This window comes from Phyllobates terribilis, unplaced genomic scaffold (assembly GCF_046119375.1).
Source record: "Phyllobates terribilis strain yellow unplaced genomic scaffold, ASM4611937v1 Scaffold_236__1_contigs__length_3049075, whole genome shotgun sequence".
Lineage (NCBI taxonomy): Eukaryota > Metazoa > Chordata > Amphibia > Anura > Dendrobatidae > Phyllobates > Phyllobates terribilis.
In genome coordinates, this window is record NW_027362996.1 from 2585012 (window position 1) to 2599411 (window position 14400).

Sequence of the window (14400 nt, forward strand, 5' to 3'; positions counted from 1 at the left end):
TCCAGGTGGCCATCTCCACAAATGGACTTTTCAGAATCCTTGGGTGGCACCGTAGTCGGAAACCAATTCTGGTTATCGCTTCTCGGCCTTTTGGCTAAGATCAAGTGTAGTATCTTTTAAAAAGGCAGTTTTGTCCTTGGGCTGCCCTAGTAAATTGATGCATATTACACACTGGTTTGGTGCACTTGTTAGTACGCCAGGTGGCTCATAGAGTTATCTGATGGAAAACATGGCCCTCCAGGATCGAAGTCACTAGGCTGGGTAAGTGTGAGGGCTTTGGAGCAATGTGCCCCAGGAGTAGGCGCCCTGGTGGGAGTCCAAGCTTACTGGGACTGGGAACCCCAGAAAGACTTGGCTTCGTAGCACGCCGCACCTTTGCCAATCATACTTTCTGAGCAACCCCCCCTATTCCTGGCCTCCGGGCTAGGAAGGGGAATTTTTATAAACCCGGTCGGAGGTCCGGTCAGCTTTGGGCTGAGAAACCAACACAGGCTCCAGCTCCACTAGGGTGGCAGCCTAGATGGAAGCTGGGAGCACGAAAACGGCTCTTCTCCGGCTTCGGCTAGGGAGAGCATCGGAGATCCCTGACCCTCGCTGTGGCCTTCTGGCTCGGAGGGATGGGGATGGTTTATTGGGGACCCTCTCCTCCGGGAAGGGTCCACATGAATCCTCGCCTCGTGCGCTGTTTTGGTGTGACTTCGGTCACATTTTTCAGTGCCTTGGATGCAGCTTCAATCAAAAATCTGTTCTTATCAGTTTAATATCTGATACGTCCCCTATCTGGGGACCATATATTAAATGGATTTTTAGAACAGGGAGATGGAAAAAGAGCTTGCTCTGTCCACTCCACGCATTGACCTGGTATTGCAGTATCTCCAGGACCGGTGCACCCCTTCTTTAATGCAGTTTCTAAAATCAGAAAGAATTGAATTCAATGCTTTTTGTTCATTTTGCTTGTTTGTCGGATTTTGGGATGGACTCTTTGGCTTTGCTTTTCTTCTCCTCATTGGATTTTTCATGTTAAAAGTTGCAGAAGCCAGATGACAAGCTCATTTTGGTTCAACTTCAGCAACTGTGCATTGCATTGCCATGTAATGTAATGTAATGCAATGCTATCTATCTAGCTCTCCCTCTATACTTCCTTTTGGATAAACAGACATATTAGGCAAGCATTTTGGAGCTTTCACCTAAATAACTACAGGTGGTGAGATAAGCTGCACAATATAATTGACCTTTCAGTATATTGTTGCACACACACCATCTATTTAGCAAATGCCCTTGTTATCAACAGCAGCCTTTTAAACTCACCTGAGCTAACAGGTATGTGAGCTGGTTACTCTGCTGCGCTTAAAATTTCTTTTTTGGTTTGCTACAATGCCTTTTCTGAAACGTTGTCTCCCTCTGCTGGAACACTGACTTCTTTCATTTAATGCCTGCAGACTATAAAAGAGAAACCAACCCAAAAAGTTTGGTTGATTAGTCTGTGGCATTCTTTTAAACTGTTGCTTATGGCGGTCTCTGTGAGCTTCTCAGTGACATTCAGCCATCCAGGTATCCCGCCTGCAGTAGACGGAATGTGGCAATGGAACGCTGGCTGCGCGTGTCATAATAGGCTCTGAGCCTTTATATACCTGCGCACAGCAGCAGCCACCTTCAGTCTGCTGCTGGACAGCCAGCAGCAGCAGCAGCAGGAGAGGTAATTAATCAGCAACCCTCCTGCTAAGGGTAGACAGCTGCTCGTTCCACCCCCCCCCCGCCTTAATTGGTTCTCCTCCCTTCCAACGGTGTTGAGGCGGGTGGGAACAGCCGGGGGTTGAGGGTACTGTGCTAAAAGAGGTGGAGTTATGCAGATCTAAAACGCGTGGATTGCAGCAGCAGCAAGCCGAAAAGTGCAGGCATGTGAGGGATCTAGAGGTTGACAGCATGTCTTCTTAACGGGAGTCCAGGTGGCCATCTCCACAAATGGACTTTTCAGAATCCTTGGGTGGCACCGTAGTCGGAAACCAATTCTGGTTATCGCTTCTCGGCCTTTTGGCTAAGATCAAGTGTAGTATCTGTTCTTATCAGTTTAATATCTGATACGTCCCCTATCTGGGGACCATATATTAAATGGATTTTTAGAACAGGGAGATGGAAAAAGAGCTTGCTCTGTCCACTCCACGCATTGACCTGGTATTGCAGTATCTCCAGGACCGGTGCACCCCTTCTTTAATGCAGTTTCTAAAATCAGAAAGAATTGAATTCAATGCTTTTTGTTCATTTTGCTTGTTTGTCGGATTTTGGGATGGACTCTTTGGCTTTGCTTTTCTTCTCCTCATTGGATTTTTCATGTTAAAAGTTGCAGAAGCCAGATGACAAGCTCATTTTGGTTCAACTTCAGCAACTGTGCATTGCATTGCCATGTAATGTAATGTAATGCAATGCTATCTATCTAGCTCTCCCTCTATACTTCCTTTTGGATAAACAGACATATTAGGCAAGCATTTTGGAGCTTTCACCTAAATAACTACAGGTGGTGAGATAAGCTGCACAATATAATTGACCTTTCAGTATATTGTTGCACACACACCATCTATTTAGCAAATGCCCTTGTTATCAACAGCAGCCTTTTAAACTCACCTGAGCTAACAGGTATGTGAGCTGGTTACTCTGCTGCGCTTAAAATTTCTTTTTTGGTTTGCTACAATGCCTTTTCTGAAACGTTGTCTCCCTCTGCTGGAACACTGACTTCTTTCATTTAATGCCTGCAGACTATAAAAGAGAAACCAACCCAAAAAGTTTGGTTGATTAGTCTGTGGCATTCTTTTAAACTGTTGCTTATGGCGGTCTCTGTGAGCTTCTCAGTGACATTCAGCCATCCAGGTATCCCGCCTGCAGTAGACGGAATGTGGCAATGGAACGCTGGCTGCGCGTGTCATAATAGGCTCTGAGCCTTTATATACCTGCGCACAGCAGCAGCCACCTTCAGTCTGCTGCTGGACAGCCAGCAGCAGCAGCAGCAGGAGAGGTAATTAATCAGCAACCCTCCTGCTAAGGGTAGACAGCTGCTCGTTCCACCCCCCCCCCGCCTTAATTGGTTCTCCTCCCTTCCAACGGTGTTGAGGCGGGTGGGAACAGCCGGGGGTTGAGGGTACTGTGCTAAAAGAGGTGGAGTTATGCAGATCTAAAACGCGTGGATTGCAGCAGCAGCAAGCCGAAAAGTGCAGGCATGTGAGGGATCTAGAGGTTGACAGCATGTCTTCTTAACGGGAGTCCAGGTGGCCATCTCCACAAATGGACTTTTCAGAATCCTTGGGTGGCACCGTAGTCGGAAACCAATTCTGGTTATCGCTTCTCGGCCTTTTGGCTAAGATCAAGTGTAGTATCTGTTCTTATCAGTTTAATATCTGATACGTCCCCTATCTGGGGACCATATATTAAATGGATTTTTAGAACAGGGAGATGGAAAAAGAGCTTGCTCTGTCCACTCCACGCATTGACCTGGTATTGCAGTATCTCCAGGACCGGTGCACCCCTTCTTTAATGCAGTTTCTAAAATCAGAAAGAATTGAATTCAATGCTTTTTGTTCATTTTGCTTGTTTGTCGGATTTTGGGATGGACACTTTGGCTTTGCTTTTCTTCTCCTCATTGGATTTTTCATGTTAAAAGTTGCAGAAGCCAGATGACAAGCTCATTTTGGTTCAACTTCAGCAACTGTGCATTGCATTGCCATGTAATGTAATGTAATGCAATGCTATCTATCTAGCTCTCCCTCTATACTTCCTTTTGGATAAACAGACATATTAGGCAAGCATTTTGGAGCTTTCACCTAAATAACTACAGGTGGTGAGATAAGCTGCACAATATAATTGACCTTTCAGTATATTGTTGCACACACACCATCTATTTAGCAAATGCCCTTGTTATCAACAGCAGCCTTTTAAACTCACCTGAGCTAACAGGTATGTGAGCTGGTTACTCTGCTGCGCTTAAAATTTCTTTTTTGGTTTGCTACAATGCCTTTTCTGAAACGTTGTCTCCCTCTGCTGGAACACTGACTTCTTTCATTTAATGCCTGCAGACTATAAAAGAGAAACCAACCCAAAAAGTTTGGTTGATTAGTCTGTGGCATTCTTTTAAACTGTTGCTTATGGCGGTCTCTGTGAGCTTCTCAGTGACATTCAGCCATCCAGGTATCCCGCCTGCAGTAGACGGAATGTGGCAATGGAACGCTGGCTGCGCGTGTCATAATAGGCTCTGAGCCTTTATATACCTGCGCACAGCAGCAGCCACCTTCAGTCTGCTGCTGGACAGCCAGCAGCAGCAGCAGCAGGAGAGGTAATTAATCAGCAACCCTCCTGCTAAGGGTAGACAGCTGCTCGTTCCACCCCCCCCCCGCCTTAATTGGTTCTCCTCCCTTCCAACGGTGTTGAGGCGGGTGGGAACAGCCGGGGGTTGAGGGTACTGTGCTAAAAGAGGTGGAGTTATGCAGATCTAAAACGCGTGGATTGCAGCAGCAGCAAGCCGAAAAGTGCAGGCATGTGAGGGATCTAGAGGTTGACAGCATGTCTTCTTAACGGGAGTCCAGGTGGCCATCTCCACAAATGGACTTTTCAGAATCCTTGGGTGGCACCGTAGTCGGAAACCAATTCTGGTTATCGCTTCTCGGCCTTTTGGCTAAGATCAAGTGTAGTATCTGTTCTTATCAGTTTAATATCTGATACGTCCCCTATCTGGGGACTATATATTAAATGGATTTTTAGAACAGGGAGATGGAAAAAGAGCTTGCTCTGTCCACTCCACGCATTGACCTGGTATTGCAGTATCTCCAGGACCGGTGCACCCCTTCTTTAATGCAGTTTCTAAAATCAGAAAGAATTGAATTCAATGCTTTTTGTTCATTTTGCTTGTTTGTCGGATTTTGGGATGGACTCTTTGGCTTTGCTTTACTTCTCCTCATTGGATTTTTCATGTTAAAAGTTGCAGAAGCCAGATGACAAGCTCATTTTGGTTCAACTTCAGCAACTGTGCATTGCATTGCCATGTAATGAAATGTAATGCAATGCTATCTATCTAGCTCTCCCTCTATACTTCCTTTTGGATAAACAGACATATTAGGCAAGCATTTTGGAGCTTTCACCTAAATAACTACAGGTGGTGAGATAAGCTGCACAATATAATTGACCTTTCAGTATATTGTTGCACACACACCATCTATTTAGCAAATGCCCTTGTTATCAACAGCAGCCTTTTAAACTCACCTGAGCTAACAGGTATGTGAGCTGGTTACTCTGCTGCGCTTAAAATTTCTTTTTTGGTTTGCTACAATGCCTTTTCTGAAACGTTGTCTCCCTCTGCTGGAACACTGACTTCTTTCATTTAATGCCTGCAGACTATAAAAGAGAAACCAACCCAAAAAGTTTGGTTGATTAGTCTGTGGCATTCTTTTAAACTGTTGCATATGGCGGTCTCTGTGAGCTTCTCAGTGACATTCAGCCATCCAGGTATCCCGCCTGCAGTAGACGGAATGTGGCAATGGAACGCTGGCTGCGCGTGTCATAATAGGCTCTGAGCCTTTATATACCTGCGCACAGCAGCAGCCACCTTCAGTCTGCTGCTGGACAGCCAGCAGCAGCAGCAGCAGGAGAGGTAATTAATCAGCAACCCTCCTGCTAAGGGTAGACAGCTGCTCGTTCCACCCCCCCCCGCCTTAATTGGTTCTCCTCCCTTCCAACGGTGTTGAGGCGGGTGGGAACAGCCGGGGGTTGAGGGTACTGTGCTAAAAGAGGTGGAGTTATGCAGATCTAAAACGCGTGGATTGCAGCAGCAGCAAGCCGAAAAGTGCAGGCATGTGAGGGATCTAGAGGTTGACAGCATGTCTTCTTAACGGGAGTCCAGGTGGCCATCTCCACAAATGGACTTTTCAGAATCCTTGGGTGGCACCATAGTCGGAAACCAATTCTGGTTATCGCTTCTCGGCCTTTTGGCACGATCTATCAGGTTTACCTGTGTGGTCTTGCCTGTGAGGTGCTCTTGGTACCCTTTCTCTCGGCCTGGGGGGATCGTTCCTCTTCGGAGGGACTTAACCCCCCTGCTGCTATTGGGAGGAAGGATTAGTCCGGGAGCAACGGGAAGGGATCCCATGAAGGGTTGCGCCTTTCAGAGAGAAGAGTCGGTACGTTCCTGAGTGAAGGATGCCGGCAACGCTCACATATTCATCGGGTGATGCCCGGATGCGGAACACCGTGAGGATTGAAGTTGGAGCAGCATCGAGGATGGAGAAGAATTTGGACTACATCTGCCATAGGATTCTTCTTGGAGTTCTGGAGTTTCGGCGGGAAGACATATTCTGCTTCCAGGACAATGAGTACAAGGGGACATACACCATCACCTTCAAGAGCCAGGGATGCTGTCAGCAACTCGTACAAAAGGTAAACGAGAAAAACTACTTAGATGAATTGGATGGACTAACCTTTTGTCTCTTGTATGCTTATGACGAGATCCCCATCGTGGTGCATTTCCCGAACCCCTTTGTGGAAGCTGCAGACATCTCGACCTACCTTACCCGCTATTGTGATGATCTGAGATACCTGGGTACTGTGAAGAACGCGGTAGGCTTCTGGTGCGGCAAGAGAAGGTATATGGCCCGTCTAAAGAGGGACCTTAGTGGAGTGGGAGGAATGCTACACCCTCCCTCAACCTTCGTAATCGGTAAGAGCAGAGGCTACTTATTTTATCCTGGAATGCCAGTATGTTGCAGGAACTGTGGACAAATGGGTCATACCCAAACGTCCTGCACGGGCAGGAAAGTAGACCGCTGCAATAATTGCAGCTGTTACGGACATTTAATGAAGGACTGTCCCGCTGGGAGGAAATGTAATCTCTGCGGTGAGGCGGGGCACATGTTCCGAGGATGCCCCAACAGGACCAGGACCAGGACCTACGCAGAAGCTGCATCTTCTGAAGCTGAGCCGATGCGCCCACCGGTCTTCACTGGCAGGCCGGCGTCGGAGGGCGGTTCGAAGGGCGAGAAGGCTGGGATGGAGCAGGGAGCCGGAGGCCCCTCTGGGGCGGCACCTGCATCGAAGTCCCTTAACGATGGGCGGACCTCGCATGGACCGGAGCGGGGGGGTCCTCCTTCTGGGAGGGTATCCTCCGTATCGATGGTTCCCGATACCGATCCTGTTGGGCTGGAGGGTGGTGCCCCTGTGCGGTTGGCTACAGGGGACCACGCAGCGATGGCCTCAGGATCTTCCAGGGCGATTAGCCAGCCAGATGAGGGGGCTTTGCTTCTAGGTGGCGAACATCAGGAAATCTGTGTTGCTGATCTTGTCCTGATGGACCAGTCTCCCCCCCTGGAGGAGGTGGAGGAAGAGGAGGACTGCACCAGTGACCTAGTGGAGTCTGCCCCGAAAAAGAGACGGAATGTCGAAGCCCCAGCGTCTCCTGGAATGTGGCTGGGAACCGTGACCTACGAGGGGGCAACCGCCGGCTCACAGAATATCGAGTCGTTTGCGTCCTCTAGCCCGGATGTCCTGGAGCAATTTGATATACAGGGCTTTGAGTCAGGTGTTCTCATGGAAGATCCACCACCCTGACCTATGAATGCCCACATTAAGACTTGTCTCACTGAATGTGAGGTCATTAAAGAGCCCAGTTCGTAGGGCTGCTCTATTCAAGTATTTAGAAACCACTGACTTTGACATATGTTTATTACAGGAATGCGCGATACAACATGCACTAAATTATAATGATATCAAGACAGATTGGAGACTGGGGCCCTCCATCTGGTCTGGCTCCAATGACAACAAGTCAGCGGGGGTGGGCTTCCTCTGTCGTGGGAGAAATATTACTATAAATGCTGTCACAGAAATAGTACCAGGCAGAGTGGTTTTAGTGCATTTTAAATTTAATGGTTTTACCCTACGTGTAATGAATATTTATGCTCCCCCTGATAAGCAAGAGAGAATTAATTTATTTGGGATATTGCCATTGTACTGTACTGGGTCATCTCCCCTGATCGTAGGGGGTGATTTTAATTGTCTTTGTGCTAGTGAACAACGAGCAGGGGGTGACCCTTTACGCAAATTGGATAAGTCATGTCATCTATTGAAAGATTTTATAACTGATTTTAAATTATGCGATGCGTGGAGGTCACTCCTGCCGACGGACCCTGGTTATACGTGGTCCGGAAGAGGGGTGTCCTCCAGGATCGATTTTATTTTCCTATCAGATGATTTTAACCCTGTTAAATGTGTTTTAACATCAAATATATTTTCTGACCATAAGGGCTTGGAGGTGCATCTAGAATACCGGGATGAACAGAGGGTCAACAGGGGCCTCTGGCGTCTAAGTACTTACCTGCTGGAGGACCCTCTGATTCGACAAGACTTTGGTAAAGCCTATCAAGCCTGGCGGCGACAAAAACCTTCTGATGCCCCTATGGTAACCTGGTGGGAAAATTTGAAAAAAAAAGTCAGAATGTTTTTTATAAAAGCAGGGAAACGTAAAGCTAGAGAGAAAAAAAGATGTTTTAGTGATCTTAACACCAAACTACAAACACTTTTTAAATTCAAAGAGCTAGGGGTGGAGGTGGGAGATGATATTGCTAGCCTAAAAACTGAAATTCAGAACTGCATAGACACAAAGGGGAAAGAGATTATTTTTAACTCTAGAGTGCAGCACTTGGAGGAGGGGGAGAAGTGCTCTCGCTTCTTCTTCAAAAAAGTCATGGATAAAAGAGAAGTGATAACAAATCTAGAGGGTGAAACATCTATGCAGGGAATGTTGAATGCTACTTTTAACTTTTATAAGCATCTTTTTAGTAAAAAGTGTATAGATGAGTCCTTTTTATCTGATGCTCTTAATGATCTCGATTTTAAGTTAAATTTTACAGACCAGGAGTTTTTAGAACGCGATATTGTTTTAGAGGAATTATTTTATGTTTTTAAAAGTTTCTCTAAGGGTAAAGCACCTGGGTGTGACGGACTACCTGTAGAATTTTACCTTACTTTTTGGGACATTTTAAAAGAGGACCTTTTTATGCTTTTTAAAGAAGTTTTTATTTGTGAACAGTTGCCATTTTCGTGGAGGAGAGGAGTGGTGTCTTTGATATATAAAAAAGGTGACCGCAGTACTCTAGCGAATTGGAGACCCATAACTCTCCTAAATGTTGATTACAAGGTACTTGCTAAGGTGGTTGCAGACCGGCTCAGGAGTGTCATTGCCAAACTAATCCAGCCTGAGCAGGTTTGTAGTGTACCAGGCAGAAGTATTTCAGAGGTTTTAAACGTATTAAGGGATGTAATTTGGTATTCCAGAGACCGGGGTCAAAATGTAGCTCTTTTAGCCCTAGATTTTGAAAAAGCTTTCGATAGAGTCTCTCATAGATTTCTTTTTAGAGTTTTAAAAAGAATGGGTATCCCTAATATGCTTTTAAATTGTATTAAGATTTTATATAAAAATTGTTTTAGTCAAATTTCTCTTAATGGCTTTTTAACAGATGGAGTTCCCCTTGAGTCCGGAGTGAAGCAGGGATGCCCCTTGTCGCCCATCCTGTTCATCTGCGCCATGGAGCCCCTGCTGAGCGCAATAAGGAAAGACAAAGTGATTAGAGGGGTTCCTGTTCCAGGCGGAGGTGGCAGTGATGTGAGAGTCTTTGGCTACATGGATGACGTGACGGTTGTGTGCGTGGACCCTGCTTCCCTCCGGAGGGCGGTGTTGCGCATTGATTTTTTTTCCCAGGCATCCGGTTTTAAACTTAATTTAAATAAATCTGAATGTCTGACTTTGGGATCCTGGGACACCGCCCAACTCCCGCAGCTCACTATAAAACGAGACAATGTATAAATTCTTGGAGTTGTTTTTAACGAGGAGAATGTGGGAACTCAAAGCTGGGAGAATGTCATAGAAAAAATGTCAAAGAAAATATCATTTTGGGGTTTGAGGTCCCTAACAATGGAGGGGAAAATTTTAATTATAAAATCAGTGTTGTTACCCCTCATACTGTATATAGCTATGGTGTACCCCCCCTCTGATGTTTTAATTAAAAAAATGACTAGGATGATCTTTATGTTTTTATGGAACTCCAAAATGGAAAAATTAAGGCGAGAAATAATGAGGAAGAATAAAATGAACGGCGGAAGGGATGTCCCCGATTTACATATTTATTTGTATTTAAATTATTTCTGCTTTTGTTTCAAACATTTTAATGGTAATAGTGCGCTAAGTTATTTTTTAAAATATACTTGTGGGATGATTTTTAAAAGATGGTTTAAGTTGTCGTTGAATTCCCCTGTTTTACTATGCCCCCCCAAACACCAAGCAATCTTAGAAAAGACTGTTCGATTTTATAGCCTTGGTGATTTTAATATGGACATTTTTAAAGACCGCAAGAAGCTTTTATCTTTTCTGAGGAGGAATGAAGATGTGACCCCCATAGTAAATTTCTCAGAAGAGAGATCGAAGCAAGTTTGGAAGAATGTCTTCGGGAAATTCTTAGCAAATGGACATAAGGACATCGCATGGATGGTGGTCCACCAGTGCCTCCCCACCAGAGAGTTTCAACACAGGAGAGGCCTGGTGGCCAGAGCCAAATGCCCCAGAGACTCATGTGTTTATGACGAAACCACCTTGCACCTTATGTGGAATTGCCCATTTGCACAGGAACTTTGGCACAAAGTTGGGATTCTTTTAAAATGGACTTGCGGTTTAAGAGATTTTAACCATGAATATGTTTTATATGGCGTTTTTAAATGTCCGACCCCTCAACAGTATTGTATATGTTGGTGTATGATTAACTGTTTTAAAGACGCCCTTTGGAAGGCACGCAATATTTTACTTTTTAAACGTGATGCTATTTCTGTGAAGGATTGTCTTAAAATTGCTTTTAGCCAGATGTATATTTATTACTTGAGGGATGTCAAATGTATTGGGAGGAGGGATGCTAATCGTATATGGGGTTTTTATGGGTGGAATTCTGTGTTTTAATAATGTACTGTTTGTGTTGTTGTTTTTGATTGTAAACCATCTTTTACGCACTTAATAAATTATGTTGAAACCTGATCTGTTCTTATCAGTTTAATATCTGATACGTCCCCTATCTGGGGACCATATATTAAATGGATTTTTAGAACAGGGAGATGGAAAAAGAGCTTGCTCTGTCCACTCCACGCATTGACCTGGTATTGCAGTATCTCCAGGACCGGTGCACCCCTTCTTTAATGCAGTTTCTAAAATCAGAAAGAATTGAATTCAATGCTTTTTGTTCATTTTGCTTGTTTGTCGGATTTTGGGATGGACTCTTTGGCTTTGCTTTTCTTCTCCTCATTGGATTTTTCATGTTAAAAGTTGCAGAAGCCAGATGACAAGCTCATTTTGGTTCAACTTCAGCAACTGTGCATTGCATTGCCATGTAATGTAATGTAATGCAATGCTATCTATCTAGCTCTCCCTCTATACTTCCTTTTGGATAAACAGACATATTAGGCAAGCATTTTGGAGCTTTCACCTAAATAACTACAGGTGGTGAGATAAGCTGCACAATATAATTGACCTTTCAGTATATTGTTGCACACACACCATCTATTTAGCAAATGCCCTTGTTATCAACAGCAGCCTTTTAAACTCACCTGAGCTAACAGGTATGTGAGCTGGTTACTCTGCTGCGCTTAAAATTTCTTTTTTGGTTTGCTACAATGCCTTTTCTGAAACGTTGTCTCCCTCTGCTGGAACACTGACTTCTTTCATTTAATGCCTGCAGACTATAAAAGAGAAACCAACCCAAAAAGTTTGGTTGATTAGTCTGTGGCATTCTTTTAAACTGTTGCTTATGGCGGTCTCTGTGAGCTTCTCAGTGACATTCAGCCATCCAGGTATCCCGCCTGCAGTAGACGGAATGTGGCAATGGAACGCTGGCTGCGCGTGTCATAATAGGCTCTGAGCCTTTATATACCTGCGCACAGCAGCAGCCACCTTCAGTCTGCTGCTGGACAGCCAGCAGCAGCAGCAGGAGAGGTAATTAATCAGCAACCCTCCTGCTAAGGGTAGACAGCTGCTCGTTCCACCCCCCCCCCTGCCTTAATTGGTTCTCCTCCCTTCCAACGGTGTTGAGGCGGGTGGGAACAGCCGGGGGTTGAGGGTACTGTGCTAAAAGAGGTGGAGTTATGCAGATCTAAAACGCGTGGATTGCAGCAGCAGCAAGCCGAAAAGTGCAGGCATGTGAGGGATCTAGAGGTTGACAGCATGTCTTCTTAACGGGAGTCCAGGTGGCCATCTCCACAAATGGACTTTTCAGAATCCTTGGGTGGCACCATAGTCGGAAACCAATTCTGGTTATCGCTTCTCGGCCTTTTGGCTAAGATCAAGTGTAGTATCTGTTCTTATCAGTTTAATATCTGATACGTCCCCTATCTGGGGACCATATATTAAATGGATTTTTAGAACAGGGAGATGGAAAAAGAGCTTGCTCTGTCCACTCCACGCATTGACCTGGTATTGCAGTATCTCCAGGACCGGTGCACCCCTTCTTTAATGCAGTTTCTAAAATCAGAAAGAATTGAATTCAATGCTTTTTGTTCATTTTGCTTGTTTGTCGTATTTTGGGATGGACTCTTTGGCTTTGCTTTTCTTCTCCTCATTGGATTTTTCATGTTAAAAGTTGCAGAAGCCAGATGACAAGCTCATTTTGGTTCAACTTCAGCAACTGTGCATTGCATTGCCATGTAATGTAATGTAATGCAATGCTATCTATCTAGCTCTCCCTCTATACTTCCTTTTGGATAAACAGACATATTAGGCAAGCATTTTGGAGCTTTCACCTAAATAACTACAGGTGGTGAGATAAGCTGCACAATATAATTGACCTTTCAGTATATTGTTGCACACACACCATCTATTTAGCAAATGCCCTTGTTATCAACAGCAGCCTTTTAAACTCACCTGAGCTAACAGGTATGTGAGCTGGTTACTCTGCTGCGCTTAAAATTTCTTTTTTGGTTTGCTACAATGCCTTTTCTGAAACGTTGTCTCCCTCTGCTGGAACACTGACTTCTTTCATTTAATGCCTGCAGACTATAAAAGAGAAACCAACCCAAAAAGTTTGGTTGATTAGTCTGTGGCATTCTTTTAAACTGTTGCTTATGGCGGTCTCTGTGAGCTTCTCAGTGACATTCAGCCATCCAGGTATCCCGCCTGCAGTAGACGGAATGTGGCAATGGAACGCTGGCTGCGCGTGTCATAATAGGCTCTGAGCCTTTATATACCTGCGCACAGCAGCAGCCACCTTCAGTCTGCTGCTGGACAGCCAGCAGCAGTAGCAGCAGGAGAGGTAATTAATCAGCAACCCTCCTGCTAAGGGTAGACAGCTGCTCGTTCCACCCCCCCCCCCCGCCTTAATTGGTTCTCCTCCCTTCCAACGGTGTTGAGGCGGGTGGGAACACCTGGGGGTTGAGGGTACTGTGCTAAAAGAGGTGGAGTTATCCAGATCTAAAACGCGTGGATTGCAGCAGCAGCAAGCCGAAAAGTGCAGGCATGTGAGGGATCTAGAGGTTGACAGCATGTCTTCTTAACGGGAGTCCAGGTGGCCATCTCCACAAATGGACTTTTCAGAATCCTTGGGTGGCACCGTAGTCGGAAACCAATTCTGGTTATCGCTTCTCGGCCTTTTGGCTAAGATCAAGTGTAGTATCTGTTCTTATCAGTTTAATATCTGATACGTCCCCTATCTGGGGACCATATATTAAATGGATTTTTAGAACAGGGAGATGGAAAAAGAGCTTGCTCTGTCCACTCCACGCATTGACCTGGTATTGCAGTATCTCCAGGACCGGTGCACCCCTTCTTTAATGCAGTTTCTAAAATCAGAAAGAATTGAATTCAATGCTTTTTGTTCATTTTGCTTGTTTGTCGGATTTTGGGATGGACTCTTTGGCTTTGCTTTTCTTCTCCTCATTGGATTTTTCATGTTAAAAGTTGCAGAAGCCAGATGACAAGCTCATTTTGGTTCAACTTCAGCAACTGTGCATTGCATTGCCATGTAATGTAATGTAATGCAATGCTATCTATCTAGCTCTCCCTCTATACTTCCTTTTGGATAAACAGACATATTAGGCAAGCATTTTGGAGCTTTCACCTAAATAACTACAGGTGGTGAGATAAGCTGCACAATATAATTGACCTTTCAGTATATTGTTGCACACACACCATCTATTTAGCAAATGCCCTTGTTATCAACAGCAGCCTTTTAAACTCACCTGAGCTAACAGGTATGTGAGCTGGTTACTCTGCTGCGCTTAAAATTTCTTTTTTGGTTTGCTACAATGCCTTTTCTGAAACGTTGTCTCCCTCTGCTGGAACACTGACTTCTTTCATTTAATGCCTGCAGACTATAAAAGAGAAACCAACCCAAAAAGTTTGGTTGA

The 14400-nt window shown here is 45.0% G+C and overlaps 6 non-coding genes and 2 pseudogenes across 6 annotated transcripts; all 8 read left to right on the forward strand.

Annotated features, from left to right (window-relative positions):
* The first annotated feature begins 74 nt into the window (after positions 1-74).
* Positions 75-190, forward strand: LOC141216923 (U2 spliceosomal RNA; annotated as a pseudogene).
* Positions 191-714: 524 nt separating this feature from the next.
* On the forward strand, positions 715-895 carry LOC141216726 (U2 spliceosomal RNA; annotated as a pseudogene).
* A 1120-nt stretch (positions 896-2015) lies between these two features.
* LOC141216022 (U2 spliceosomal RNA) lies at positions 2016-2206 on the forward strand. Its single transcript, XR_012285069.1, has one exon. It is a non-coding gene; the product is annotated as a U2 spliceosomal RNA (small nuclear RNA).
* A 1120-nt stretch (positions 2207-3326) lies between these two features.
* On the forward strand, positions 3327-3517 carry LOC141216023 (U2 spliceosomal RNA). The gene has a single exon (XR_012285070.1). It is a non-coding gene; the product is annotated as a U2 spliceosomal RNA (small nuclear RNA).
* Positions 3518-4637: 1120 nt separating this feature from the next.
* LOC141216133 (U2 spliceosomal RNA) lies at positions 4638-4828 on the forward strand. Its single transcript, XR_012285176.1, has one exon. It is a non-coding gene; the product is annotated as a U2 spliceosomal RNA (small nuclear RNA).
* Positions 4829-11007: 6179 nt separating this feature from the next.
* Positions 11008-11197, forward strand: LOC141216788 (U2 spliceosomal RNA). Its single transcript, XR_012285797.1, has one exon. It is a non-coding gene; the product is annotated as a U2 spliceosomal RNA (small nuclear RNA).
* A 1118-nt stretch (positions 11198-12315) lies between these two features.
* LOC141216025 (U2 spliceosomal RNA) lies at positions 12316-12506 on the forward strand. Its single transcript, XR_012285072.1, has one exon. It is a non-coding gene; the product is annotated as a U2 spliceosomal RNA (small nuclear RNA).
* Positions 12507-13628: 1122 nt separating this feature from the next.
* Positions 13629-13819, forward strand: LOC141216026 (U2 spliceosomal RNA). Its single transcript, XR_012285073.1, has one exon. It is a non-coding gene; the product is annotated as a U2 spliceosomal RNA (small nuclear RNA).
* The last annotated feature ends 581 nt before the right edge of the window (positions 13820-14400 follow it).